Source organism: Triturus cristatus, chromosome 12, assembly GCF_964204655.1.
Source record: "Triturus cristatus chromosome 12, aTriCri1.1, whole genome shotgun sequence".
NCBI lineage: Eukaryota > Metazoa > Chordata > Amphibia > Caudata > Salamandridae > Triturus > Triturus cristatus.
The window spans coordinates 506897410-506923675 of record NC_140595.1 but is presented as its reverse complement, the minus strand read 5'-3'; positions in this window follow the sequence as shown (position 1 = coordinate 506923675).

The following is a 26266-nucleotide window of genomic DNA, read 5'->3' as shown; positions in this document are numbered from 1 at the left end:
AAGTGAACTGCACATTGTCCGCAGGATTCCCCATTGGCTGCATGACCAGGCAGGGGTACCCCTTATCCCCCCTCCTTTTTTCACTTACTGTGGAATAATTGGCATGTACTATTTGAACACACTCAGGGGTCTGGGGTTTCAAAATCACCCTAATGATGATGTGGAGGAGAAGATTTACATCTACGCTGATGATATTCTGCTCTATGTGACCGAACCTATGACAAACATACCCATCCTTTTCCACACCTTAGAGAAATATGGGAGACACTCAAGCTGCAAGATTCATTTGAATACGTCCATGATGTACTGCCCTGGACAGATGCAAGACTGGCTAGCGACTTAAGGGTGACCATTGAGGGTTTTAACTATCTTCGTATCTTTGTAGCTCCACATAGGGAGGTGTGTTGACAACGCAATATTGGAAAAGTGATATACCACTTTAAGGAAGATGCAGAGGGGTGGAAAGACCTTCCCCTCTCCCTATTAGGACAGGTGGCTATTTTTAAAATGATTACCTTACCCCAGCTCCTTTACACCCTCCAAAACACAGACCACCCACTCCTTAGGACAGTGTTGTTACTACCATTGCTGGAAAGGTGCAATCGATAATATAGCAGGGTGGGCACCACAAGATAGCGCTAATGTCAATACTGCAAAACCCCTAAATCGGCAGAATAGCACTGCCTGACGTTAAGGCTTACTACTGGGAGTCATACTCAATTCCCATGACTGAATGGACACATGCATTGAGGGACCACTCTCCATATAGGTTGGAGAGAGCGACACTGGAACCTCACACTCACCTGTATTATCTTTATGGTGGTAAAGGTACTAGTGGGCTACTTCCTGTGATGCAGGTCACCCTAGGAGTATGGGAGCGGGCAGCAAGATAAATAGGGTGAGCCCGCAGAGGCACCAAAGCAACACCTCTATGGAAAGGAAAGCACCTCAGAGAGGTTGGCAAACTGCAGGCTTTGGGGCATGGGAGATGATGGGAATCTCCATGATAGGATACATCATTGCAGGGGGAGAGCTCAAACCTCTGGTGACCTTCTGTAGTGAATACAGTCTCTACAGGTGACAATTCATCAGATATGCACAATTGTGCTATCAGTGGTTGGCGAAAGGATTAGTGGGTTCTGAGATACCAGAATACGCACTGCTAGAATGGAGACTACTGCAGGAGGAGCAATCGAGCAAAGCAGTGCCCCTTACATAAAATACACTAAATAACAATATGCCTGATAATCGGGGTAGACTTCGTAAGAAATGAGAGATTGGTACAGGGGGCATGGAAGATATTGTTTAGAAGGCAGCCTTAATTCACTCCAGTAAGGGTTGCCATCAAATCCTGACTACACCTCATTCAATATAAAATCTTACACAGGGTATATTACAATTTAGACAGATTGCACATAAAGGGCAGGGCAGAGACATCGACATGTCTTCAATGTCAGAGCGCCAGGGGGATACCCTACATACATTATAGATATGCCCCACCTTACAGGCCTACTGGAAGACAATCATTGAAGAACTCAGTGCAGTTCTAGAGGTACCCCTCCCGGCCGACTCTGAATTTGTACTTCTGAAAATCCCAAATGACATCAATGCTCCTAGATCCCAACTAGGTCCAGCAGATCCCTGTCAGAATGATAGACCCAGATCCCCAAATATTCAAACATGTCACAGGCCCGAGAGAGTACGGTTTTAGGGAGTGCCAGTCGTTGAGCTGGGGAAAGGAATGTCAGTGGGAATAGTTGGGATTTATCGCACTTCACCTTTAATCTGGAGAAATCCCCAAACTGACCAGTGGCTGCATGAGACTTGGAAGGACCACGGCATCTTCACAAAGATACACCAGGTCATCGTCCGTGTGCATAGATATTATATGCCAATGATTGTCTGCCTATATCCTCCAATTCATGGCATGTTGTCAGAGTGTGAAAGTCATTTGCTCCATTGGGAGTGCAAAAATAATTGGGAAAAGGGGACAACCTTGGCGGGTGCCTTACCCGATGCTGAATGGATCAGAGAATGTGGGACAGGATTTTACTCGAGCCAAGGGCGAGTTATACAACAGAGAGACCTACTTGAGGAATTTAAACCCCATTCTGAACCTACCAAGAACCTCCATTAGATAACCCCAACCCAGGCTGCCAAATGCCTTTTCAATGTCAAGGGATTCAACCCAAGAATGCACAACCTTCTCACAAGCCAAGTCCATCAACATAAAAAGCTGGCGTAGGTTCGAAAACGTATTCCTGCCAGGGATGGACCCATTTTGGTCTAGATTTACTACATTCTTCACTACAGGCTAGCACTTTCTCAAGAATCTTGTAGTCAGAGTTCCGGAGGGAAAGTGGATGGTATGACCCTAAGAGCAATGGGTCTCTGTCTGACTTGAATAGTACTACCCGCACTGCCTCTCTGAGGGTGTGGGGTAGTGTACCTTCAACATACACCATGGTGGAGACCTTAGGCAGATGTGGAACTAGTTGTTTTTGTAAGTGAAGTAAAACTCCAATGGCTAGCCATCTGTCCCAGGGTCCTACTCTGTGCAATTTGTTTGAACGTATCATAGATTTCGAATTCAGTAAGTGGAGAGTCCAGATCCGCTTGCTGAGAAGCCTGTATACGCCAGAGAGCCACTCCATCTAGAAAGGATTGTATTGATGCTGGGACCTCCCTTTGCAGGGCTCCTTCCATATAAGTTAACATAGTATGTATAAAAAAGCTGCATTAATTCCATCTTGAGAGTAAATAATAAGGCCAGTATTGTCTCTTATGGTAGCAATCGGGCCCCTTAGTGAGCCAAAGCAGAGAAGCCATGCCAAAAGTCTACCAGCCTTATCTCTGTCTGCGTGCTTCCTTGCCAAGTGCTCCCTGTAGTCTAGGTGCCCAGTTTCTCTAGAGTAGATCTGTGGCGAGGCTAGCAGGGCCACAACCATCTAGCCTTTAGGAGATAATTGTTCATAACACATATGTCCATTTCCAGAGTCCTGAGTTTCCTACAGAGAGTTAGCTTGGCTCTGTATGCAGCCTTGATTGTTTAGCCACAAAGTACGGCTTCAAAAGCATCCCATTCAGTACCTGTTCCTGGAACTGAGCCCTCATTATCATGTAAATAGGAAATTATATTATCTGAAAGAGTAGAGGGAAATAAGGCATCACAGAGCACCTCCACGAGAAGGCGCCATGTGGGTATTTTCGGTCGACCTCTACCTCAATGCAACTGTAGCTGTGTCAGTGGTCTGAAAGAGTGCACCCGAGGTATTTGGCACATGTTACTTTCGAAAGAGCATTATGACTACAGTAAAAGAGGTCATCGTGTAGTGCAGGTCATGAAGACCTGAATACTATGAACACTCCCTGGACACAGGATTCAGGCTGCGCCAGGCATGCAGAGTATTGGTAGCCCACTTCTGTAAATGTTGTGTAAGGAAGATCAATTGTGCCTCATGTATTGTGGGGAAGGAGCGGTCATAGTCTAGGTCCAGGGTGCAGTTAAAGTCTCCTCCACAGTAACTGGGTGCCAAAGGATTGCGTAATAGTGCCAGAGTCAAAGAGTGTAGAAAAGGAGCCTAGTTAGTATTGGGCGCATATCACGATATAAGGGAAAAGGGGAGACTACCTATCAGCCCCTATAAAACCACATACCTTCTGTCTAGGTCAATTCTGATATGCAACACCTCAAGGGGTACTCCTGGTGCCACCCAGATTAGAACTACCCTAGCATATCTACAGTATGTGGTCCCTGCCAGTGTGCCTGTCCAATCATCTCTGAGTCCAGCAACTTCGTAGGTATTGAAAAACATGGTATCATTTTGTGTAACCGGACAGCTCACGTACATTCCAGGTCATTATTAGAAATTATTTCACAGCCATTACAAAGTTGGCTGCCAGTGGGATGTGCCTGAGTTGTCCACCCCAGTGCCACCGCCCCACCCCAAACCCCTCCCACCCCATACCCACGTCCCACAGTATGTCACAATGTCCACAAAAACATAATGAAAACATATGTGAAGCATAAAAAAGGAAATATGCAAGGAACTCCCAATGCCTGTTCCCAGGCCAGTACACCAGCCGGCAACCAGCCATTAGCACTGTAATTCAATATGAACAAAGGTGTGTAACAATCTATAACACCAAGTGAGGGTGGTTAGATGTACACAGCAATAGCCCAGTGTAAGTGTGTCCACAACCCTTAGCCATTGTATCAACATTGCCACTGCTTACCCAGTCAGCAACAGCTTTACTAAATCTGGAACTGCAGCCTAGATCAAGTCCTCAGCTTTCTAAGGTGTAACGAGCGGGCCACCACCCAACAGTTCAGCAACCTGTGAGGCAGTCACTTCTGGAGATTCATCAGGTTGGTTCTCAGTTTCTGATCTTGTAGGAAAGGAGGCCCCCAAGCATTTCTCCACATGGGCCACCACCTGAGCCCTCTCCCTGGCTGTCTGATCCCTATTTGAACCACAAGGGTGGCGCCTGTTGAGTGATTTGCGGTGCCTTCATACTTTCAATGTATTCAATGTAGGAGGAGGGTCCATCTTAACCCCAGAAGGGGATGTGATGGCTCTGCGTTCCAACCAAGTCCAAGAATCCTCTGGTGTTAAGCAAAAGAAAGTGGTGCCCTTGTGAGCAATCCAGAGTGTGGCAGGGACTTGCAATCCATATTTAATGCCATGGTCGCAAAGGCACTTCTTTACTGTTATGAAGGAGGACCAATGGTATTGGACTTCTAACGTGTAATAGGGATAAATGTGTGCTTGGGCATTTTTGACAGACCATAGACCTCTGGGCTGTGTTACATGCAGTATATGGTCCCTGTAGTTGAAGAGGCAGGCAACCATTGGTTACGGAGAGGCACCTGGAGGTAGTGGTCTCCAAAGTGCCCAGTGACCATGTTCGGCAGAAAAGAGAGACAATTGCTTTCCCTGCAATGTCCATGTTTTAAACACAATCTTTCAGTTTCTTGTGATCTTCTCAGAGGAGACCCATGCCTATGCCTAAGACATCTATAGTGGGTTCAAGCATGGATTTAATGTCCAACACAGCAGTCAAGAGTTAATCAAATTGGCAGGAGTACTTGGAGAGTGTGGCCGCCTTGGATGAACCCGCAGCATAGGTGACAGCCATGGTCTCTTCACCACCCTGGGTGTCAGCCACGGATGCTGGGGTTTTGTCAGTCTTCGTATGTACCATCATGTGTGTGGTAGGTAGCTGGGTTCTGGTACCCCTTGGGATAACTGTCTGTGTAGGTAGTGGCAAATACAAAGACAAATCAGCCTCTGCACTCCAGCGATTCATTGGTTGTAGGCTAATCCAGGTAATCACGGGGGTTGACTAGGGGCAATGGGTGCAACAGATGTCCGGCAGTCACAGCAGAAGATACCCAGACATGAATGCGCTAAGCAGAGTACATACTGGCACGCCACAGGGGAGATCAGATGTACCCTTACTGCAGGGACCATAGTTAATTCAGGCCAGGGGGTTCACCCTCCAGGGAGGGCTATTGTGGACACTAGCAGTGGGTGTGAGGTTGCAGAGCAGAAGGCAGGCCACCTACTGTTAGGGTTAATGCAAGTGCTCCAAGAGCATCCTAGGCAAAAAAGATAGAGCAGGGCATAGGCCAGTACGTCACTTGAGTCAGACAGGGATATGCGTATTCTGCTGGCCTAATAAACCACTGATGCAGAATCACTGGTAAAGTCTCCCAATGTAGGTGGGGTCCTCCATGTACTGGGGTTCTCCAAGGCAGTAGAGCAGCAAGAAAACCATGTGGCATGTAGTGCAGCAAAATTGCAAGTCAATTAGGTGTGCGATGGGGTAGGCGCACATATCATAGCAGCACAGGAAAGGATATCAGTCCACCATAGATGGCACATGCAGAAGCAGTTCCAGGCACTAGGCGATCTGCACAGGGGACATGCAGCACAGATTCCCAGTAATCTCAGCCAGGTAAGGTCAAGCCTGCACAGCCAGAGGCACGTGCAGCCACTGGTGGGTGGGAGGGTACACAAGCAGCAGATGTCTGGTGCGATATACCCCAAGATTCTCCCCAGTCCAGCATAACAACCGAGCGAGGTTCAACGGTAAGGCCACGAGGTTGCTTTCCCAAGGTGTTGTCAGGGGTGTTGAAAGGAGCTGAGCATCTCCACCACTCCAGGGTAGGCCGCTCAGCATCACGCTGGCATCGCAATGGGAGCAATAGCTGGCCCCATGAGCCACGATCCTAGGATTGGTGGGAGGTGGGCCACTGGTCTCTCGGCAGATCTTTAAAGGCTCACAGTCTTAGGCCGGCAGCCAGTCAGTAGCCATGCACTCCATCCTGCACTCCCCCAATGTCACTCGGCTCAGGCCCGTTCTATACAAGGAGCCGCTTGAGGACAGCACATACCTATGTGCATGGTATCTTGACAGCAGCAGAGGGTTTCGGTCATTCTTGCTTCCCCTGAGCATGCCTCCACTGACACTGGTGACACAGGTGCAAGGTAGTTGCTTTGGATGTAGTAACACACAGTCCTTGTTCTCATTTAAGGTCCAGCGTGCTGAGTGGTGCTTCGCTCCTGTGAGCCATGCAGTATCAGGTGCACTCCCACTGAAAATAGTATCAGTCAGTGTCTCTTCACTGTGTGGAGTGCCAAACCTACATTTCAGAGAGATTTAGTGATGGATGGGGATCATAAAAGCAGGATATTTTTTTGGCCATACACAGAGCTCACTACAGTGCGCCAATGCAGCTGCATCTTAGCCACGCCCCACTTGGACCTCATTCTAGGGCAAACTATTGAAGTTCCATTTCACTTGTGAAGTTGAAAACATTTCTGGTCCTTGCATTCAGCATGAGGTTCATGCATAAAGCAAGTGGACAGGCATACTGGTCCATGTGCATTGTTTGGGCAACACTCATCTTTGCACAAGTCAGGAGCAGGGATAGATTTCTGATACTGTGGCATATGCTGTATTTCAATGATAATTCTGTTGCATTGCCATGGGACCAACCAGACCATGACAGGTTGTTCAAAATTGGCCAGTTGTGTGACATTTGTCCTTTAGGTTACCAGAGATTTATACTCCGTGAAAGAATACAACACTTGATTCTTTATAAAGGGTGACTGATGTTCAGGCTGTACCTACCAAGTCCATACCAAATAAAAGTGCTTGTTACAACATCAAGATGTATATGCTGTTTGAGAGCTCGACTACTTATGTATGCAGCTTGATATAGGGATAGAGTCTTCAATGATTGTATGGGAGCTTCTCCTATTCCTCATTTAAAAAGGTTATAGCCTTTATTTGGACAAATTCTAAACAGCTGTTGAGCTGTTCAGTAAGCTGCACAAAGATGGTACTGTGGCACAGGGACAGTTCAATGTTGCAGCAAAGGTATACCTGCTGGAACTTGTTTGTAAGAAATTCCAAAAAGGCCAGAGCACTGGGCTTCTTAGATAGGTTGGATGTATAAGTGCTCAATAAAATCCATGATGACAGCATTTCCCCAGGTCATAAATTGGAGTCAGTTGATAGATGTCCACAAGCCCAACTGTATACTTGATTACAACAAATACATGGATGGAGTGAATAGCAATGTCCAGGTACCTCAGCCATAAAACAAAAGCCGTAAAAGTTGTACATGATTTAAGAAGTTGTTTAACCACCTGATCTAGTTGTTGGTGCCAGGAAGGTGATTTCCCAAAGTAAACATTGCTGTTCTGCAACCTGAGTCAGTTTTCATCTGTTGGATTTAACATCACAAATACATAGAGCGTCCCCATCTGTAACTGATACTGAAATTTACCCCGATAGAACGTATTTAAGCACACAAGAACCTTTATATTATCTCCCTGGAACAAAACACATTATTTTCTTCTGTCAGACCTAGTACAGACAAGCGGCCCGAGCTGTTTTGCGGACTAGGGACTACAGACTGCGAGTTGTAACCAGCAGTGGTGGTGGCAGTGTGGCTCCTGTCTGGTGTGGCTCTGCGGACCTGAGTTGCAACCGACGGCAGAGGTGACATTGCAGCTCCTGTCTGGTGTGGCTCCCCTTTGTACTCATTGTGCCTTATCTTGCTGTTGAGCTCAGATTTGATTGCACCCCCGAAGCTGCAGAGAATGCGGGCCTGAAGCCCTGCACTAAACAGCACTGTGCTGCGCCACACAGCCACAATTATCATCACCATCGCACATTCCCCCTCCCCGAAAACAGAGAGCAGGCGATCGATCAGCAGTGGAGCAAGTGGGGAAAGCTTCTTGGATGCACAACAGGACAGGGGGACCCAGTAGGAGTGGACTGAGCCTGGAGCCTTGACCGGAGCTGAGGTAGTTTGTTGCTGCCGGAGAGAAGGGCCGGGGCGTCAAGTGAGTGCTACTGCTCTTTGAAGGGGTGGCTTTATTTGTGGCATAGCAGCCCTGCAGCCGTGTGACTTTCCGTTGCCACGAAAGGCCATGATACAACCAGTAAGTTTGCTAAGCTGTTTGATAGGTAGAGCGATTGTGCCAGCAGCTTCTAATCAGCCAGCTCTCCCCCTCCTTCTCTGCTTCCCTGGACGAATTACACGGCAGAATTACACATCCCCCACAGCTGATAGATCACTCCAAGACTAAAGAGGTCACTCAAGGAGGAATCAAGACGACTATTAGATCTGGGGGTCTCTAGTTGGCAGGGGTAGGTACCACTGTCCAAATAGGGACCCTTGCTTCTAGTCAGGGTAAGGGGGATACACTCTTTAGATAACCCCTGCTCACCCCCTTGGTAGCTTGGCACGAGCAGACAGGCTTATCAAAGGCAATGTGTAAAGTATTTGTACCAACACTCACAGTAACACAGTGAAAACACCACAAATGGACTCCACACCAGTGTAGATAAATAAAGAACTTTTCTATAAACTACACAAGACCAAAACGACAAAAACCCAACATACACAGTTCAAGAATATGGTTTCAAAAAGAGTTCTTAGTTTAGCGACAAAATCATTCACCTTAGCATCAATTTTAGCCAACAATATCTGGTGATGCGATAAAAGTTCTTAGCGGCGCTCAGGCGTCGAAAAACAAGCAACAGCGTCAGTCCTGAGACCCTGGGGAGGCGATGCGACAACCCCACTGCACGCAGCGGGCATGTGCGACGAATCAGGTCTGTATGGGGAGTGAGGCGATACTTGTATGGATTCCAAGGCGTAGCTTTTCCGGTAGAAATGTACTCGCAAAGGCACGATGTGACGAAATTCGGCCTGCTAACGAGCGGTGCGATGATCTTGGCTGGCTCTGCGACGATCACACCCAGCGGCAGCAGGCTCTGCGACGATGTTCGCAGCGATAAAATTCTGACCGCTAACGAGCGGAGCGGGGATTTTGGCTGGCTCTGCGACGATGTTCGCAGCGATAAAATTCGGCCCGCTAATGAGAGGGGCAACAATTTCACCAGCGATGATCTTGCTCAGCGGCGGCAGGCTCTGCGACGATGTTCGCAGCGATAAAAATTCGGCTCGCTAACGAGCGGAGCGATGGAAGTTTTCTCGCTAAGCCGGCTGTGCGTGAAAATGTGTAGATCCTTTGCTTCTTTCTTCTTGGTTAGCTTCCCAACAGCAGGCACAACTTCCAGAGGCCCCACAATTGGATCAAGCACTCTAGGAAGGGCAGAACTCACACAGCAGAGTTCAGGGGGAAGCTGGGGGTGAAGTTCTTTTGTTCCTGGGACTTCTTAACAGGAGGCCAGCTCTACTCAGGCCCTTGGAGATTCCTTCAAGCCAGGGGACACAGCACATAGCAAATTCCTTCCCCTCTCCTTGGCAGCAAAGCAACTGCAGGTCAGCCTTACAGCAGGTCAGTCGTTCTTCTTCAGTCTTCTCCTTGGCAGAGGTTCCTTCTTGATTCCAGGATGATCTAATTTTCTGTAGTCTGGGTCAAAATACTTATACCCCAAAATCCTTTGTCCCCTGAAGGCAGAGGGGCCTTGGCCTAGTCAGAACCAGTTCTGGCCAGTCCTGGAGCACTCTGTTTACTTGGTTTCTTCTTTCCTTTGAGAGAGAGGGGCAGGGTCATCAGCCACCCAGCAGGGGGTATATCCAGCATTGTGGAAGGCAGGCACAGCCCTATTCAGGCCCAGGTGCTACTCCTCCCACCCATCTACAGGGGAATTTCCCTATTCAGCCCTGGGCTGACTCATTCAGCCTCTGGGAGCCACCCCTGTCCTTGTCACTCACAAACCAGACAGTCAATTCACAAACAGGCTAAGGCACACAGAAAGGGCAGAAAAGGAAAACAGCCACCTTCTAAAATTGCAGTTTTCACACACAGGATTTAAAAACCATCCTTCCTAAAAGATGTGTTATTAAAATTAGGGGTACCAGACTTTAGTTTTCCATCTTGCTCCTATGGGAAGATATGCAGGTAAACATTATGCTCAGCATTTCCCATTATAGCCTATGGGCAAGATAGCCTTTCAATAGTGAAAAATGAAAATGGCTGTAATTCACTACCAGAGCATGTCACCTACACCAATACATGCTCTACCTTTCACCTACACTGCACCCTGCCCTGGGGGGTACCTAGGGACTTCCATAGGGGTGTCCAATGTGAACAGAAACAGAAGGGTTATGCCTGGCCAGTGTGGACACTGAAAGTTAAACAACAAAAGAGTGTATGCGAAGAAAGAACAACAAAATTCCAATAAAAAGGAACTCTTAGTGTATTTATGTGCCCTACACAAATTAATCTGATATGTATAAAGAACCCTCACTCACCAACCTGGTTGCTGACATGCTTCATCATAGGGTTCCACCAGAGGTGCCTACTGCACCTCTGGTTTGCTCCAACGCTTCTTTAAAACGGAGCGCAAATATCAGACCAGAAAAGAAAATTTAAGTGTGGTGAGTGCACAAAATATTAGTGTGAATTAAAAAGTACGCAGGGATCGTCCAAAAACAGTTTTAATGGCGACGAGCCTGGTACTATTTAAAAACAGGTGTACAAAAGGATAATTCCAACTGACATAAATTGGTCAGGTATATCCTATTTGCATGTTAGATTAGTCGACATGTTTCAGCTTCTAGACGTCATTGCACAAAGCTTTCTTCAGGACCGGCTTAGCGAGAAAATGGGTGGCACAATCAGTGCTGCAGGCCTACTAGTAGCATTTGAATCACCAGCCCTGGCACACTCAGTGCACTTTACTAGGGGCTGACAGGTGAAACAAATATACCAATCAGGGATAACCAATCAATATAACAATTCACCTAGGGAGCACTTGCACTTTGACACTGATCAGCAGTGGCAAAGTGCCCAAAGCATCTAAACCAGCAAAAACGAAATCCAGCATAGCGTCAAAATACAGGAGGTAGAGGCAAAAAGTCAGGGGAAACCACGCCAAAGATGCCAGGTCTAACAACGACTAAATAAGCAAATAGGCAAATAAATAGGTGGATCGAATGTGGTTAAGGCACAGCCACTGCGTTGCAACTAGAAAGTTGCATAGTCATCATAATTGGAATATCCCAGAATTCTCTGGATAAAGCTTTTAACACTAACACGCACATATCAGATAATTGGACAGGGCAGCCTGCCCACTAGTTAGCAGGAAATCAACCACATCAATTAGATCAATGCCGTTAGCAGGACTGCCTGCGTAAGCCCAAACAGTTATCCAACATAGTCATACTAGGCAGCTGAAGTCAAGGAGCGGGCAAGAGATTGGGTGCACAGGGCCAGGCTGCAGGCTTCGGCATTTTACACTAATTGGAAACACTTGCATAGGGTCTTTGAGGCTCACAGGAACAAGATTACCTCTAGAAAAATGAGGAGTGCAGAATCTGGCACCAAAGACACGAGGGTACGACAGCAATGGGGAACCAACAAAGGACAGAAAAGTCTGCTAGAGTGATGCAAAATGGGGGCCGAGCTGCACAGCCTACCCACAATAGCAATGGAGGGAGGAGAAGGACAAGGCACCTCTAGAGGCCAGGCGATCTGTAACCAGGCAACAGGAATTATACCGATAATTCAATATTTTTCAAGGCTGAAGACAGAAGGCCTAGGACATCATGTGGGCTGTATGGTGGAGAATGAGAGACTAGTAGTAGATACCAGACCAGGCCCTCTGTCAGCCGGTCAAGAGGCAATAATGCATTGCAGAGAGAGGCCTCCGTTCTTATTTCAAATTGCACAGTTCACAACAGTCTAGAATAATCGCTAATCATAGAAATGGTGAGACTTGTAGAGACAGCAGACATCATTACGGATAGTATAGCACCCAAAATGCCATTAGCAAACAAATCAATCATAACCTAGCAGAACAACAGACAGAACAATCTGGGATTATTCAGATATTGTCAACTATAAATGACGGCAAAGTATTAAGTGAAACACAGGGTCAAACACTCACTGGACGCATCCAAAATAAGAATGTGTTTGAAATAAAGGCCCTCGTTCACCATACTAATGATCAGCAATATGAAACACTGGATGAATCTATTAACCTTTGTGCTTGGGGAATCAATCAGAACTGCTCCACACCAACAAATAATTCAAGAAGGGCGCACATACAACAACAACTTGGTGACCTTAGTAGTCCAGATATTCCATATACAGAGCCCACCGACAAAAACAACAGCAAAACCAGACAGTAAATTACAGCCAAGAGTGGAGGCATCTAAAGGAGCTCCTATGGGTCAATACTCAAGATCCCATCCTAACGATCAAAATCCCATTCATAAGGATGGCCCGGCACACATCCTGAATTCAATAAATTCTTCTTTGCTGGCAGCAATCAAGGCACTTACCTGGCAATCCCACAAATTAGCGATACAAGTGAAATTAAATACAAATATTAGCAGAAAGTGTCCTGACAATTGATAAAAAGGTGGATATGATTAATTCCAAAGTTGCCCAGAGGGCTACCAGAGAAAATTGCCAGGGGGCCACTGCAAATCCAGCAAAAAATTTCAGTGAAGCAATAGTTGAAAAACTAACCACACTGCCTGATTTGCTAACAACTTTAATAAATCAATGCAGGGAAGCATGGACAAACAACACACACGGCCCTTCGAGTAATAATTGCCACAACGGAACCAGAAGTAAGAATTGGCATAGCAGATTCAACCAGTACCATGCTCCTGGGCAAAAGTAGTAGCCCCACAATAAGTACAGATTATGGACATCAAAGTAGAGTAATAGGCCAAAAAGCAATCAAAGGGCAGCTTTCCAGACAGCAAAAGAGAAAATTGTGGAAATCATTGAAAACAAATAAAAGAAAAAACGGGATGACATTCACACAGAAAAGTGTGAAAGGACAATTCTTCCACACCAAGGCAGTAACCAGTCTGATACTGGTACAGATAGCACCGACAAGGGTCCATTGAACTATTCCATCTTCCAACCGAGAAACAGATTCACAGATGAAGTGGCCCAGGAAAAAAACTGCCAAGAAGCTTCCAATTTAAAAAACTTAACATGCAAAACACAGAAGCCCCACACAAGGCCAATTCTACGCATCTCAATACATATATTGCTCCTAACTCTCAGGTTCAATCTTATCCAGAGTTGGTTAACACCAGTTATAAAACTGTGACTAAAGGAATAGAAAGTTTGGAGGCAAAGGCACCATCTGAGACCAACAGAAGTGTGACAACCCGAAGAACAGCACTGAGGCCCATGGTAAAGGAACCGTGCAAGCAGCTGAAGATTTCGCTACCAGTAATAGAGCAGGATACTTGCACAACGAAGGTACACCCACCACTAATGGAAACACAATGCAAAGACCAAAATATAATTACTTCACAAACAATAACAGCATGGAAGACGACACCAGCCGATCAATGGGCTCGGATGGTCAAGCAACCTTTCAGCACTAAACTGGATGGAAAAGTATGAGCTGCGCCTTGCTGGAATAGTAGCCAGATGGGGATCTCTGATAAAATAAACCTGTGTGATGGACAGGGATATGAGAATGAGGAAAAAGAAATGGGAAAAGAATCAATCGCTAAATCACAGTTTAGGCTGATTTTCACCCCTGAATTTGAGACAAGAGGCTCCGGTGATATCCTAAACCATTCAAATATTTTATATCTCCTGTCGAGCATACCCCCACTGGCCTATTTAACATCAGCTCAACTAGCATCGGTGTATTTAAAAATGATACCTGGATAAGTCACAGAGAGACAACCCTGACAAAGTGGGCAAGCAGGTTAGACGCTCAGAACATCATGGAAGAAAAATATCTACTTAAGGATTAGGGGATCCACGTACATAACTGCCCAATGAAAAAGTACTCCCACGTACTATCGCAGAGGTTGCATAAAAAAGTGGCACAAGAACCAGTGAAAAGTGTACTAAGGGGCACAAAATCAACCTTGAAACAATCCTGTGATAATATTAAAATCCAGCTTTACGAGAGCAGTGGAACTAGACATTGCACGAAGGTAAGAGCATTTCATGAATCAAGGATGTTAGAAGATTGGACCTGGATCTCAACGGCACTGCTCACCAATGGGAGGGCACAAGAAAATACTCGATCTTGCCCGGACTCCAACACCATTGGACATCAGGGAAAGCACAAACAAACTATATAGAAGGTATAAAGGAGCTGACAACAAGATCTAAGATCAGAATAATAAGCTGGAATGTGGCTGGGCTCAAACCCACCATAGCAAATAAAGAAGCCATGGAATTTCTTAAAACAGGAGACACTTTATGTTTACAGCAAACATGGATGATAACACCAAGCTCTATTAAAGGCATATCGGTAACCCACACATTTGCCAACAAGAAAAATATTTTTGGAAGACGAATTGGTGGAGTCTCTTTTTTTATAAAATTAAACCTGCAACTACGAGCCAAAGAATGGCCCAGGTATCCAACGGGCGTTCAGGTCATAAATATAAAAGGAATAGGATTAGAGGGTACTCCCATTACCATTGCAGTAATCAATCTCTATGTAACCCCAAACAAGAAGGCAAAAACCAGGAACATTAGGAGGATCACCGGATTGATCAGATAATATCTTTACGAGTATCCGGGACATGAGTGCATTGTTACTGGAGAATTCCTTATGAGAGATCTGTGTTGCCCAGAGCAAAGCCAAGGGGAGAGTGGGCGGAACATCATGTCAGCCTGCATTAATGAAACATCCCCACGCTAGATTACATCTTCCTGAGCAAGGAATTATTGAAGAGGTGTGAAGAATATAACGTGCAACATACTACTTCAAGTGATCATCATCCATTATCCATCCTTGTCAATGTAAGTGCCACGCTGCACGAGGAACATCTCCCAGTTGGTCAAATGCTAAATTCAATTAGTAAATCAGCATCAATAAAACAAATTAAATGGGGACCTTTTAGCCGGGCCAGATATTACCAGTGGAAACAGGTTGTACAAACAACTTGCCTTCAGAAAACCTGGCAAAAAATAATGGACTCCCTATTCAAAGCCCTGCATGCAGGAAAGTAACCCACACATAAAGGTAAACTTATTGGAAATGGCCAATTTACCTCTTTGATAACAAAGAATTCAGAGAGAAAAAAGTGGTGTCGTCACTCAGAGCTACAGCATAGGAGAGAGAAGTGCTTGTGGATGGAAAAAATCTTGAAAACATCCAGAAAACTGAATAAAACAACCGTCTGGCAGCTGAAACAAACTTACATGGAAGAAAAATGGAAACATATAAATGCCCTTTTAGTGCCCAATAAGAACAAGACATTTTGGAGCTATGTCAATAGCCTAAATGGTGGAGGCCATACAGAAAACAGTGTACCTGCCAATAAATGGCCAGCCCACGCAACAAAGCTCTATGTTGACTTGGATAAACCCATGGTCAAAACTATAGAGGCAGAGAGCAACTATCCTGACGACAATGAGGCAGATCACATTGCCATAACAGAAAAAGAAACCCTAATTATTCTCAAGGGAATCAGGAAGGACAGGGCTACTGGGCCTAATGGGTTACCGGGTAGCATCTTTAATGAAGATCAAGCAGTTTGGGCCCCTCACATACATAGCCTATTCTACCAATGTTATAATATTTTGGTGTACCAGACTCATGGAAAGGCTCCATCTTGCATCCCATCTATAAAAAAGAGGATGCCTCTCGTCAAGAGAACTATAGACTGACCCCGCTATTGGATGTTGATGGGAAGGCATTCGCAAAAGTGCTCTTGAAAGAGCTAGAGGCATGAATAAAAAAAAATCATATCATACCTCAATATCAGACAGGATTGCGGCCCAACTCATCTATGCTCGACAACTCTATCGCTTTATCATATCTGGCAACCAGGGCCACAGAGGTCGCCTCCCCACCACTTTACGCCTGTTTAGTCAATTATAGTGCTGCCATTGATGGTATTGATCGTAACATGCTTTGGGCAAAACTTGCAAAGTGGGGCATTCCGAGGAAACTTCTTGAAGCATCATGATACTCCACACCAGCATCTGGGTTTGTACTAAGCACACACAGACATGTGTAACGGCTAAGATTTATAGAAACAAAGGGTTAAAACAGGGCAAGTGTGATCACCCCTACACTGTTCAACTTATACAAAGGGAGGCACTTCTAAAAGTCCACATTTTTCTGCCTAAACTAGGCCATCTTAGGCTCCCGCTCATGCAGGATGCGGACGACCTGGTTCTACTGGATCAAACCAGAATCGGCATGAAAAGGGCATTGGAGACATTACATCTATATAACATGGAAAACAAACTTCAAGTCAATGCCACAAAAACAAAGGTGCTGGTTTTTGGTCATAAACCATAAAAACTATTATTGGGATGGTATCTCTGCCCTCCAAGGATTGCCACTGCTTATAAATAAAATTATCTGGAAGTTCAATTCTCGGACACTGGCAGATCAACCTTGCAGGCCAAAGTACTCAAGATTAAAGCAGCTATGGTCACACATGGACTATGCAAACTAAATCATAAGCTCCAAAGTCATTCTGCAGAAGGCATCCGACCGGTAATGCAAGCAAAGTTAATTCCAACACTGAGCTATGGCCATCTCATCTTTCTGGATTTGCTTGACAAAAAATTGGAGTGCTTGCATATCATGGCTTACCGAAAGGTTTTCAATCTTCCATGCTCAACACGGCGCACACTGATCAAGGAAACATTACAAACAGTTTTCCAGGTTAACACTAGCCGCTGGGCAAGGTATCTTTCTATGGCCAACAAGTCATTGGGCGTGCCAAAAGACCTTTTAACCGACACATCCTTAATAATGGCCAGCCTTAAAAGCCTGTTAAAGAAACAGGGCAAGTGCATCTCAAGGCAACAGGATCTCGAACGGATTAGATACATTTCAGGTGCAGAGGGTCTTGTCTACTCACACAAAGCCACATCATGTCAACCACACTTGAAGGCAGTATTGGGAAGGCAAGCCCTAAAGGACATTCTGAGCACCAAGCTCCTAACATTACCAATATGGGACTATAGGGGCCACTGGAAATACACACTGCCATGAAACAGGGGATGTTGCTTGTGCCAATATCATACAGAATCAGCTGAGCAGATTATTATTGCTGCCCAGCCCTGCTGGGCCAGAGGCGACTATATTTAAGAACAATGTTATTTGCAAAATGGCATGAGATCATGTAAGGTGGACCTAATGTTCATTCACACTACCACAGTGCTGATGGCCCTCGCACAAATTGGCAAGTTTTATGCGGTAGATGGGAGACTCTACAAGCAATGCAAGAATTGGAGATGGAAGTAAAAAAACTATAAGCTGTTGTTCATCTATTGTTGCAGTAACACTGGCACCATATGATTCTACACATGCACCTTGCACTTTAGGATCACTCATAAAGGTCGAACTATCTAATGGCCCTGGGGGTAGGTTTGTCCCTAAACCCAGCATATTCGTCATTTCTGGAGAAGTTTCCCGGTGGGGACTACTGCACCAATAACTCATCACACAGATGTACATGTTCACCTGTACCACTGTTCTTTCTTTCACATTTCATATTTTATTTTTGGGGAGGAGGATTATTTTTAATTAGTATCATATGTCTTTTTCAATATTCCAGTTGGATAGATCTCAGCATCATATGTCCTACGCATACTCTCTCTGGCATTTGGATGCACAAGGCTTACCCATTTGTCTCTTAGGCATGAGTCTCTTTGTGATACATGCACGAATGGTCTGGATGCAAAATACGGAGGGCCTTAAAGTAACCCTGGATTAATCCTTGCAATCTGTTGATGCATGTTTATGTATACAACAATTATATGCATGTTTGCATGACACTACATTGCATGTTCATGTACCGATGCCTTTCAGCTTTTCCTGGTGATGCTTTTTTGTATTTGGAACCCAAAATAACCTTGCGCTATTTGCTGTACCCATATTATTAGGCTGTTGCACTTTTTTACTTTCTTAATTTTATACGGCCACAAATATTTTAACAATTTTATATATGTTTTTATTATCAGATGTTTGTTTGATGGCGTAATCCACACTGTTTTTGTAAATGATTTTAGGTAATCATGCAATAAAGATAATTACGAGTTGGTTTTACCTGATCAAGTTGGCAACATACATGTTGTTTATTGTCAGACTACCACAGGAAGACCAATGTCTTTCCTTCACTGTCAGTGAAGAGATAGAAGAGTTGGTATTACTGTAACCAGTATACATCTCAGCCAGGCCTGTGTTTTCCAACTTGTACCACTTTGTACCATACAAAAGTGAAGTATTCGAAAATTCAATGAAGGTTCTTCCCTATTGATAATATATACCTTTTAATGGCTGTGTATGGATACATACCATCCATGGCTACCATTTGACTTGGCAAACAGCCTTTCAAATTGTTCCCTCCAGTTTAGAAAATGATGGGCCTGCTTATTGTCCACTTGCTGCCTTTATCCTCCATATGTACGTGGATCAAATCCTAATCACTGGACAGCAAGTCATTACAGTCACAGCACTGCACACAATGGTGGACAGGACATATTAAATATTGTTACATCGATCGGTGTGCCAAAACCTAAAGCCCTTAGTAGCTTGGTATGTGCTCTATAGGGAAGAATTTGGGACAGTTGTGAGAAATTGGGCTGTTGGTTTGGGGGGTGAAACTCTTCTCCAGCAACATCTAAAATCATCATCAGGATGAACCACAAACAATTACTAAATTAACCTGTGCTTTACCCTCTGGTAGCTTGACACAAAAAAAGTCAGGCTTAACTTAAAGGCAATCTGTAAGTTATTTAAGCAGTGCTTGAACAGTAATAAATTGAAAACCCAGAACAAGAAAAATCCCACATCAATTTAGAAACATGGAGTACATTTAAATAAATTATTCAACACCAAAATTACAAAGATTCAATCAGTGGAACTGGAATTATGTATTTGTAAAGCTTCCAGTAAAATCTAGTGCCTAAAAGATCAAAGCACCAACTGCAGGCATCTAGTCATGTGAGACTGGGGCAAAGTCGAAAGTTATGGCTGACCTCGATGGAGATTGCAGTACAGTAAATAAATGGTCGCAATAGCAACATTTACAAACGAAAAATTCCTGAGCCGGAGTGCCGCGAGGAAGAGATTTGGATTTGTTCTATTGACTGCGAGTGATTGGTTGACCCACAGTTTACTTAATGGATGATGATTCTTCCTTCTCTTTAATTAGAGCTCCCACGAGCCCATTTCCTCTGACTGTACAGCTGGGCCTACCTGCTGTTTTCCAGAGTGCTCTTCTCAGCTTTGTCCTGATGAAGACCCCACTGTGAGGACTGAACCAACCCTCCTTCCCAGGGGTCGAAACGTTGACTACGCATACTTACTCCACAAGCTCTGACGACAGAATTCCCATTAGTTGATGTCCTTCAGGGTTATGTGAACATATGGGAACAATTGACCTGATTTAGGCTAGAAAGGTTATATCATGTTTAATTGATGTATATATGTCACGCTACCTCTTCCCAGTCCACCACCTTCACTTACTCACTCGACCACCAACCCACATACCTCCCTCTTCCCACATGAGGAGCACTGTAAATACATATCGCACAGTCGGATGTATGAGCAACTGTGTTGCCTTAAATGATCAATGCTTTGAATTATAATCGCATTAGATGCTAATTGCTTTGACAATAAATTGCATTTGTGCAGTTCATGTAAACAAGGCTTCATGAATGCTAATATTCTTTTTTCGTTTGTAAATGTTGCTATTGTGACCATTTATTTACTGTACTGCAATTGTGACCCCGGTCGGGTAGCATTTGTGGGTAACCCCATTAATACTCAATACCCGATGGAGAGAAAATGTCTGAGAATTCAAAGTTCAGCAGGGCAAGTAAGGCACCAGTTTCTAAGTTGGAGAGCCACTGGATGATGTTGCTGTGAATATTTCTAGATTCAGGCATACTCTCTTTTTTGAAAGTCAAGAAAACCCAAGTGGGATGAAGCTGCAGGCTGTAGGCGATGTGGGCTCCACAAGGTGGTATACCCATCCCACGAGAACCCAATGGACAGGATGTTCTGCTGCGAAGAACGTATCAGGAGCTGTTGCAAAATCAGGCTGACTGGCTAAGCACCTTGGGTGGATTGGCGCGCAGGTAGGATCCAGTCTCTTCTTGGGCAACTTTATATACACTGCAAAGGGTTCAGAATTGGAGGTGCACTACTTGGAGGGTCAGGGCTCACTCAGACTGGGTCTAGGTGTAAGTTCAAGATGATTGGAGCCATCCTGAGGCTGTATCAGTCATGCCTGGAAATGGCCATTCATCATTAGAACCCACCAATCCCCCTCTCACCCTCACTGACTAACCCACACACCACCTAGTAACTGATCCACAGTCCCTGAATCCTCCCCCAGTGGTTAATAACATTCGGTCTCACAAGAATGCAGGTTTAAAGAGCAACACAGATGAGTGACAGGAGGGAGGGGGACCACCAGCAACTTCCACCTGAGTGCACCCTTCCTGTGAATGCAGGCATGCCCAAAAACTGTCCCAGATTAAAGAATAGGGTCACCTATTGTTGTAAATCATTCTTGGGCTGGGCATTTGACCTGGTGGAAGAAATCCTGATATTTAGGAGGGTTAGGTGGCTGGGCTATTCTGGGATATTCTTCTAAATCTTCAACGGGGCGATTGAGTGGTGTTAAATCTCAGGAATCCCAGCCTGCTAAGCAAGCAACTATTATTAGATAATTTTGTGAACAGAATGTGTATGAATTGTGTGCTCCTATTGGGCTTCTTTTACCGGCCCTTGACCTTGCTACAGAGGGCTCGCAAAATGCCGGGGCCAGGCCTTAACCCAGTTGGTCAGCCCATCAATCCTTTTGTTCATGAAAACTGTTTCACTCCCCTTTCATGCATGCTGGGTGTGGAATTACTGGCTGCATCTGCAGTTAACTCTTCTTCTTCCCCTTCTTCTGATGCTGACCTAAATGTTCACAGGGGAGAGACTTCGACCAAATCTACTATCATAGTTGACCCTGTTTGGCCAGATATCTTCTTTCCTGACTTGGAACATAGTGGGCATAAGAAAGAAACTGGGTAATGAGAACTGGCTGGAACTCATTGATAAGCATGACATTGTAAGCTGACAAGAGACCTGGGCTGTTGAGGATTTTCATGGTAATGGGATTCTTCTCTGTATTCTCCACACCATCCACTTCAGGCAGGCCACAGGAGAGATAAGGGGTCCTCATTTCTATTAGAATAAGAACTTTGAACGTTGAAAAGGTGCTGTGTACACCCGTCAAGTTTTGTGCATGCTATTTCCTGGGTTCTTGGATGTTTTATAAATTAATTTTTATTTGAACTTTTTCACAAATCATCATGTGAACTGGACCACTGTTTAACAAATTATTGAGAGAGACACCCAGACAGGGTCTGGAAGGACATCTTTGTAGGGTTGCAGATTGACAAAAAGAAAATTTAACACATTTTATCCATGCTCCATTTGGCTCTGCACTGAACCAGGTGATAACCAGAACATAGTTTACTTTTCAGTTTAGAATTTTTTAAGGAAGGTGAATTTATTTTGCCAACTTGTACAGGCATTGGAAAAGGATCTACAATACATTTTATTTTATTTTTACTTTATATAGTCCAATACTTTCAGCACAATTATATTCTTCCCTCCATATTCAGCAACAATAATCCTATTGTTGCTAACATAAAATGCCCTTTGTTCAAAAAATCAAAGCTGCAGACTTGCCCCTGATCTTCAGGTCTCTAAATATCATAGTATTTGCCTCAAATAGGCAAATATGGATCATGTAGCATTCTTTAAGAGCTCAATCACACTAAATCTAGGGGAAGTGCTGTTCTGTCCATCTGAGGATGCATTGGTTGGGGAAGTTCTTGAAAGTTTGAAGGTCTCTGTAAACGGCCTTCAAGCTTGCTGTTTGCCAGGAAAAGTAAATCCCCCCCCTCATTTAAATGGTTTAGTACTGCTTGCACTATGCTAGGGCCACTTATAAATCCTCTTTAGATAAGAGGAAACAGGAGGTGAGGAGGCATGCATGGGAGGATTTGCTAGCTGCTTCTGAACCTAGGGACTCCAGGGCCTTTTTGGAAGTGATAAACAAGCCTTCCTTTACTGATGACAATCAGCTAAAAATTGAATGTCATATCCCTGCAGCTGAGTGGGTCAGTCACAACTCTAAAATATTTGTCCTGACGGTCCACCCCACATTCCAGGTTAGGTTAGGCCCCCCTCTTCTTTTGAAATCCTAGCTTTATGTGATTTTATTTTAAGTTAGAGCAGTTACTAGTGCCAGCGATTGATGTAGCCCTAATTGACCTTTTGAGGTGGCGCTTGTGGCAAGAGGCAAAGATCTCCCTATGGTTGGACATCATCCAGTTCCCATTTTTCTTGACTCTGATGACACAGTTTTAATCGACCGCAACGCAAAAGGTCTTCAGTTGCTCCTGGATTCTTTCAATCATTTTATAGGGGGGGCTAAATTTGAGTATAAACCACCAGAAATCACATATCATGATCTATGGACCGGAAAAACACATTCACGCGCACACACTATAAGTGGTATCCCAATCACCAAGGGGCAGTTTTTGAATTAACTTGGGGTCTTGCTGACAGATAATTTTAGATGGGACAAGCTCCTCAGCCATAGAGCTTGTAAATAAGCAGGTGCTATAATACTATTTTTAAATTCTCCAAGAGATTAGGTCATAAACCAATCAAGGAGCTAATGACTTTGTATGAAAGCAAATGTATTTCCCTGAGAATTCATAGGGCTGGCGTTTGGGGCTATATTTCACCTGGAAGCTTGTAATCGATTGAGTATAACTTTATGTGCAGATTGCTTGCCTTTTCAATGAGTACCACCAGTCTTATTGTCCATCTGACACTTGGACTTCCTTTTTTGGAGGACATAGTTACGTTTGCACTGTTGCTTCTTTTGGTTGAGATCTGGCTCTCGCTTCACACCACATTTACCCGATTGGTTATTGAGAACTGTTTGAGCCAAGACCGTTCAGACCTCTTCCCCTGGTTGTCCTATGTTAAGAGGATTTTGTGCGAAACTTGGGCTCCCAAATCTGTTTCTCTCACCTAATAAAATTGATAACAGCACAATGAAACAGGTAAATTATATTTTTTATCAACACAAAGATCAGGCCAAACTCTCTAAATGCTCATCAAGGAGTTTGGTCTGGCATTACCCAGATATAAAACCTGTAGAGCTATATTTATTGTGGATTTTGAACCCCAAACAGAGATATGATTTAACCCATTTTAGATTAAGCACTTTGCATTTTCTGGTGGCTTATCCTCAGCAGGGCACGTTTCCTACTCTACCCCACTGCCCTTGTTAAAAGATGTCCAAGCAAACATTTGCCCATTTTATGCACTTTTTTTGTTTTTATGCTCACCCCATATTGCAACTTTTTTGTCTATTATCGCGTTCTTATGGTTTTAGATCACACATTTAAGCCTGCTACATTTAGAGCTTTAAGATTTGGGGTACTGTTGCTAAGCCGCCATAAGCTACACTCAACAAGCCGTAAGAATTAGAAAAGTGGAGAACATTAACGTTTCTTAAGAAACCTTAATTTTCTATCCCAGGCTAGAGCCCCTTCCTTTTTTGTAACCAGCGTCTAAAGTCTTTGCAAACTGATTGTTTTCCTTGACTGTTACAACCTGGTCAGTTTTTTGTGTCATAAGATTGCATTATGTACCTTGAGAAAGATAAGTATAATTTTTAGAGAGATCTAATACTGTTTACCTGTTTATCTGTATGTATTTTTATCTTTTTCTGGCTATCATCAAAATAAAATATTTGACTGACTGACTGAGCACACACATTGACAAAGATAATTATGGTGAGGTTTTAGTTACTTCTTGTGATATTTGCATGACTGCTTATCTCACTCATTCCCCTGCTTGTTGCAATACAATACTGTACTTAGTTTCTCACATAGTCTCTGTCAGTATAATACGACATAAAGCATTCCAACACATGATTCCACTGGATGATTTCCCACATCATTGTAGTCTAGTGGCTTATCCTCCGAGTTTTGCCTTTTCTACCTCTGTGTTTAGGTATGTGTTTGTTTATAATGCCATGACAACTCACTGCAAAAAATATACCTAACTGAAGTCTACAAGTCGGATTTTGCTCTCACACTATAATTACATATTTACATGTTTAGAGAAATGAATAGACAGGGATTGCACCCCTTCTTATGAGGCAAGACCCCAGTTTGCTCGTAAAATTGCTTTGTAAATTGCAAAAAATCGTAAACTTACACCAACCTGCAAGTTTTCTTTGTCAATCAGGCTCTTCCATTATTGACCCATAGCCATGGGTTACACTTGTAAAAATAAATTGGAGAGGTCATTCGAATATTATTGTTGAGTAAAGAGTTATGTTTGCAAGAAGATGGCACTGGAATATCCGCTGGCAAAGAAAATGTTGGTTACCCTCCATTGAGTGTCTGTGTTTTGAAATATGTTGCTTTCCTCTGGAACCATACTTGTAAAATTCAATAATGAATTTTCTGTTGTCACCGTTAAACAAGCCGGAAACATTTGTTTGCAGACGTTTAGAAATTAGAATTTAGCACTGCCGAATTCTAGTGCATTATTAATACGAAGCACCATCTGTTCAAGTTTATTGTCCAAAGCAGGCACTGCCGATTTCACAGAGATTAACGTGGAGTTTAGTTCTTCCAAGAGTCTCTAGATGATACGGCTTCTCAGTGGAAATGGCAGCAGTGGCTGTTTGTAGGAAATGATCATTTGCAATAGCTTCTTTTCTTGGAATACAATTACATGCAAGCACAATTAGGCATCTTTACATTGTTTCCCAATGTCTACAAATTTCTACTAACAATGCATTGCCATTATTGTGATAACGCATTATGTCTATTCAAAATAAAGGCAAAAAAATATGAACGACCATGCAATTGCGGAACTAGAATGTCCTGGACCCCACGTAGTGAAATGGGCCTCATATCTCAATTTGGTATTGAATAATAGTTGTACATTTTGGGGGTGGAGGAGGGACCTCCCATCCCTGTGCATGTGGGCATGTCGGATCTACTGCAGCTACACTGATTCATTGGTATGGTCAATTTAATTCAGCAAAGTGGATTTTGTAGGGTCCTTCCCAGCCCGGGTACATGTAAATGATCATGCCACACGGTATTACCCATCTTTATTCTTCAGAGTGTAACTGTAAACTTTTTTTTTTTTCACAATGAGCAACTGTTCTAGAAGAGTAGAAGATAATAGTCATCCGTTGTGGTGGAGAATTCTTCCAAAACCTAACTGTCAGATAGAATATCAAAGATATTGAAGTAAAAGCCTCACTCACATAATAGTGACATGCTTCATCATAGGCTATTACTCCACACCCAGAGAAGATGGTACTCTCCGGGCGGACTCAACCACAAATATACTGGGAGTTCTTAGATAAGTGGGTACTGGTTAAGCAGGGAACCAGATTCTAATTAAAAATACCTACGAGTATCCCTTCACTCGATCCTTTATTCTTGGGTACTCTTGGTATTGCTAAAAACTTCGTGATGGGGTTATTTTGAATCAAATTTGATTCAAATGTACCCTCAATTTGCTGCCAACATGTTTCGGCCCTATAACTAGCCCAGTCGGGTCTGGGGGCCTTCGTCAGGGCGATAAATATACTTTTCCTTTATATATCCCTGCCGTGTGTCCATGCACGTTTTTACATGCACCCCGAGAGTGAGGCCTACTGCACTCACCTTAGCGTGTTCGTATTCCGACGCCAGTAGTTTTTCTATTAAAAATATCAAACAAAAACAATTAGACATTCATATTA